The sequence below is a fragment of the Martes martes genome, assembly GCF_963455335.1.
Source record: "Martes martes genome assembly, chromosome: 12".
NCBI lineage: Eukaryota > Metazoa > Chordata > Mammalia > Carnivora > Mustelidae > Martes > Martes martes.
Genome location: NC_137900.1, coordinates 5,582,391 through 5,588,390, shown reverse-complemented (window position 1 = coordinate 5,588,390; position 6,000 = coordinate 5,582,391).

Genomic DNA, 6,000 nt, shown 5'->3' with positions numbered 1-6,000 from the left:
CTATGGATGAAGTACTTAAGAACTTAACTGATGAAAAATTTTGTTGTTGACAACCAAGATAGGTTGTCAGATGTCATTGTTAGCTTGAAAAAAGTAAGCTGAAGCCAGGAACAAGAGTTGTTTTGGCTGTGACGACATTGATACTTGCCAAGATCCACTGCTTTATGCATGTCTCATAAGGACATAGGAAATATTTCTTTTTGTGAAGTAGAGGGGTCAGTGGAAGGGTCAGAACAGATGAGAGAATTCAGAGGTAATAGAACTACCTTTTACAAACCTAGAATTGTATCAGTATAGGGATGTTTCCAAAAGGCTGTTTGTTATAGGGCTAGTAGTTAAGAAAAACACTAACAGCAAGAGCTGCTGTTAGCCAACTGGAATGCAATTTCTTAAATGTAGCATACAGTTCTGTTGTGGACAAGTACATTGGTGAAAGTGCTCATTTGATCAGAGAAATGTTTACACCAGGAATCATCAGTCATGCATCATTTTTATAGATTAAAAAAAGATGCCATTGGTGGATACTTGTTTCCTGGAAGTACTTCAGCTGATAGATTCAGAGAACTTTATGGAGTTATGCAAATGGATGGATATGATACTCTGCACAATTAAAATAATCATGGCTACAGACAAGTACAGTCGATCCTGCTTTGCTATCTCCAGATAAATAGAAAAGATACACATTATGTATAAGCAAGGTTAGCTATCTTGAAAATCTGTGGAGGTAACATTACAAAGCCTGATTAAATAGATTATTAGAAGCATATACAAAGCCTTCAGATGACTCCAATGGAACAGACCTGAAAAACGTTTGCACTGAAGCAGGCATATTTACAATTCATGCTGATCACGAGTCTGTAGTATAGAAAGACTTCATGAAAGCAATCAGAAGTAACTGATTTTAAGTAGCTAGAGTCTAAATTGGACACAAACCTGAATTCTAAAAAGACAGAACGTTAAGACGAATTACAGGTTTTTGATGGCTACATGACACATTGAATTAATGTAAAAATCAGTTGAAAATGAATGCAGTGGCAATAATTTTATTAAATGTATATGAATTTAAAACAAAATAGTAAAAATGTGTAGTTTGTAATAGATGTAGAAGTAAAAGATATGGTACAAATAGAAAAGACAAGAAATTAAGTATACTGCTGACAAGGTCTAAAAGTGCCTGTGAAGTGATATTATTTGAAGGTAATTTGTGATAAAGGTGCATATTGTAAACCCTAGAGTAACCACTAAATATCAAAATTAAAAATTAAAAGAAATAGCTAATAACTAATAGAAGCAATAAATTGGAATTATTTTTTTAAATAAATCAACCCAATAGAATGCAAGGAGAAAAAAGAACAGAGATCAAATTGGACAAATAAAAAATAGCAGGAGCCTAGATTTAAACCCAAATCATACTGGTAATTACATTAATCAATGATTTAAACATTATAATAAGACACACTATCGAATGTAATGAAAAGGTGAGAACCAAGTACATGCTATTCACAAGAACCAACTTTATTTATTTTTTTAAAAGATTTTATTTATTTATTTGTCAGAGAGAGAGAGAGGAGCGAGAGCGAGCACAGGCAGACAAAGTGGCAGGCAGAGGCAGAGGGAGAAGCAGGCTCCCTGCCAAGCAAGGAGCCCGATGTGGGACTCGATCCCAGGATGCTGGGATCATGACCTGAGCCGAAGGCAGCCGCTTAACCAACTGAGCCACCCAGGTGTCCCTGCAAGGAACCAACTTTAAGTATAAAGATGAAGGTAGGCTAAAAGCAAAAGGATGGAAAAATCATGTAAAATGGAAATGCTAATCAGTAAGTTAGGAGTGGCTGTATTAATATCAGGAATATTACCAATGATAAAGGGAGACATACATAAATAACGAAAAGCAATTCATTAAAAAGACACACCATGTACCTAGTATCAGCATTTTGAAATACATGAAATATAAATAATCTAAAAGGATAAATAGACAATTACACAATTCCAGACATTTCAACACTTCCGCTAATTGACAGAACAGGAAGAATCCAAGATCCATAAATACACAGAACATTGCAATCAGCCAACTTGACCTGACATTTATAGAACACTCCAGCAAATAGCAGCAGACTATGCATTCATGTCAAGTACACATAAAATAATGGTTGGTTGGCAGATGGTTATCTGCCCTCTAGTTATTTTATGCCCTTCATCAAGATGAAACATATCTTGGGCCCTAAGACAATTCTCAAGAAATTTTAAAAAATTATTCTCTGTCAATAACATCAGTAAAAGGAAGATCTTTTGTAATGCTATGAAAGATAGAACCATGAGAGACTATGGACTCTGAAAAACAACGTGAAGGTTTTGAAGGGGCGGGGGTGGGAGGTTGGGGGAACCAGATGGTGGGTATTATGGAGGGCAAGGATTGCATGGAGCACTGGGTGTGGTGAAAAAACAATGAATACTGTTACGCTGAAAAGAAATTAAAAAAAAAAAAAAGAAACTTGAAAACAAACTGAGTCAAAGAAAAAATACAAGAGAAAATGGGCACCTAGCTGGCTTGGTAGAGTATGTGACTCTAGAGTATGTGACTTTTGGTAGAGTATGTGACTTGGTAGAGTATGTGACTCTGAATCTCAGAGTCATGAGTTCCAAGTCCCACATTTGGTGTAGAGCCTAATGGAAACAGATGTATATATTTTAACGAATGAAAATAAAAATACATATGCAGGTAAGCTGTGATTAGAATGAAATTTATAGCTTTAGATTCTTCTATTAAAAAGGAAGAAAGATCTAAACTTCAGAAACTAGAAAACAAAGGAAATTAAATTTAAGTAAAGAGAAAAGTTAGAACTATAACAAAGTAGAAAAAAGTTGAAAGGGAATACTAGTGAAGGCAAAAGCTGCTACTTTGAAAATATCAATAAAATTGATAAACCTCAGAATTATCGAGAAAAATTTAAAAGGACATAAATTACCAAAATCAGTAATAAATGGGCTATTATTTATATCCTACAGACATTTAAAGTAATGAAAGAACTATGAGGTTTATGCCAATAAGTAGGACTAAGAACTTAGACACAACTAATTTCTTGAAAGAAAAAAAATGCCAAAACAGACTAAAAATTTATAGTTAGAAACTTGAGGTAAAATAACTTCACTGTGAATTTTATCAAAGAAGAAGTAATATAATCTTACACAGATTTTTTTTTAAGATTTATTTAGTTTAGAGAGAGAGCATGTGCATGTGTGGTGAGAGGGACAAGGGGCAGACTCCCCATTGAGCATAGAGCCCGACCAGGGGGCAATCTCACAACCCAGAGATCATGACCTGAGCCGAAAATCAAGAGTCAGATGCTCAACTGAGTGAGCCACCCAGGCTCCCTCACACAGATTCTTTATGAAAATAAGAGAGTGAACACTTGCCAACTACCTTCATGAGGATCCCTTTATTCTAATACCAGGACCAAAAATAGACATAAGAAAAAAACTATATGCCCATATTCCTTATAAATACTGACAGAAAAACCCTTCACTAGTAGCACATAGATCCAGGAAAAAGGAAAAAAAATATTACTATATCACAACAGATTCTTCAGATTCTTATCTGAGGAATACAGAGTTAGTTTAACCCTCAAAAAATCAATGAAATACATCATATTGACAAGATAAAGAAAAAAAACTCATATCATCTCAACATATGCAGAAAAAGCATTGAACAAAATCCAACACTCATAAAAACTCTCAGCAAACTGGGCATAGACAAACTTTTTCAATCAGATAGAATGCATCTGAAAAATCAAGTTAACATCACACACTTAGTGGTAAAAGAATGAATGCTTTCCCCTTGGGACTGGAATAAGGCAAGAATGTTTACTCTCTTGTCTGCATTGTACTGGAAGACCTAGGCAAGGCAATGAGGCAAGGAAACAGAAATAAAAGACATATCAGAAAGGAAGAAATAAAAGTGCCTGTACTCATATATGACATGATTATTTATGTAGAAAAATCCTACACTATTTTTTAAAAAGTTACTAGACTAAGGGAATTTATAATACTGCAGGATGGGTGGCCAAGATACAAAAATTTACTATTTCTATATACTAGCAACAAATAAAAAGTAAAATTATTAAAAATACCACTTAAAATAGCATAGAAATAAAATATTTAGGGATACCTTTAACAAGGTATTTGTAAGTATTGCACACTAAAAACTACAAAATAGTGTAGACCAAACACTATTTTGTAGTTTTTAGTGTGCAATACTTAACAAATACCTTGTTAAAGGTATCGCTTAGTATTTTATTTCTAAATGGAAAGATATACCATGTTCATAGGTCAGGAGACTCAATTTCCCTCAAAATGATCTGTAGATTCAGTGCAATATCAATCAAAATCTCAGCAGAATTTTGTAAAAATTAACAGGGTTGTTCTAAAATTTATATGGAAGGGGAACCTGGGTGGCTCAGTGGGTTAAAGCCTCTGCCTTCGGCTCAGGTCATGATCCCAGGGTCCTGGGATCGAGCCCCGCATCGGGCTCTCTGCTCAGCAGGGAGCCTGCTTCCTCCCTTCTCTCTCTGCCTGCCTCTCTGCCTACTTGTGATCTCTGTCTGTCAAATAAATAAATAAAATCTTAAAAAAAAATTAAAAAAAAATAAAATAAAATTTATATGGAAATAGCAAGAACCAAGAATAGCTAATACAATTTTTAGAAAAGAACAAAAAGGTGGAAGAACTTAGACTACCTGACTTTAAGACTTAAAATAAGGCCAGAGTAATAAGACAGTGTGATGTTGGCATAAGGATAAATGTGTGGATTAATGAAATACTACAGTATCAGAAATAAACCCACTCATATAGTCAGTTGATTTTTTTAAAATTTTTAAAAATTTTTTAAAAATTTCTTTTCAGCGTAACAGTATTCATTGTTTTTGCACCACACCCAGTGCTCCATGCAATACGTGACCTCCTTAATACCCACCACTTTGCTCCCCCAACCTCCCACCCCCTGTCCCTTCAAAACCCTCAGGTTGTTTTTCAGAGTCCATAGTCTCTCATGGTTCACCTCCCCTTCCAATTTCCCTCAACTCCCTTCTCCTTTCCATCTCCCCATGTCCTCCATGTTATTTGTTATGCTCCACAAAGAAGTGAAACCATATGATACTTGGCTCTCTCTGCTTGACTTATTTCACTCAGCATAATCTCTTCCAGTCCCGTCCATGTTGCTACAAAAGTTGGGTATTCATCCTTTCTGATGGAGGCATCATACTCCATAGTGTATATGGACCACATCTTCTTTATCCATTCGTCTGTTGAAGGGCATCTTGGTTCTTTCCACAGTCAGTTGATTTTTGTAAGATATGCCAAGGTGGACTGGATGACAGAACAATCTTACAATTAATGTACTGGAACTACTCGTTAGCCATTTGTAGAAAATAAACCTGGCCTCTCTTCATCGTACACAAAAATGAACTCAAATGGATCACAGACCTAACATGAAAGTTAAAGCTGTGAAAGTTCTAGAAGCAAATTTAGAATATCTTAAACTTGGAAAAGATAAAGATATGTTAGATATACAATGCAAAATACCCCAGTTATTAGAGAAAAATTGATGTTGATCTTCATCAAAATTAGAAACTTATCTTTTAAAGATACTTTAAGGCAGGAAGCCCAGGTGGCTCAGTCAGTTAAGTTTCTGCCTTCAGCTCAGGTCATGATCACAGGGTCCTGGGATGGAGCCTCCAGATGGGCTCCCTGCTCAGCAGGGAGTCTGCTTTTACCTTTCCCTCAGCCCCTCCCCCTGCTTGTGTGTTCTCTTGCTCTTTCTCTCTGGAATAAATAAATCATATCTTTAGAAAATAATTTTTAAAAAGATACTTTAAGGAAATGAAAAAGCAAGTCACAGAGTGGGAGAAAATATTTGCATTTCATGTATCTGACAAAGCACTTGTATCAAGAATTTATGAAGACCCCTTACAATTCATTCATTAAAACTAAAAATGGGCAAAACAT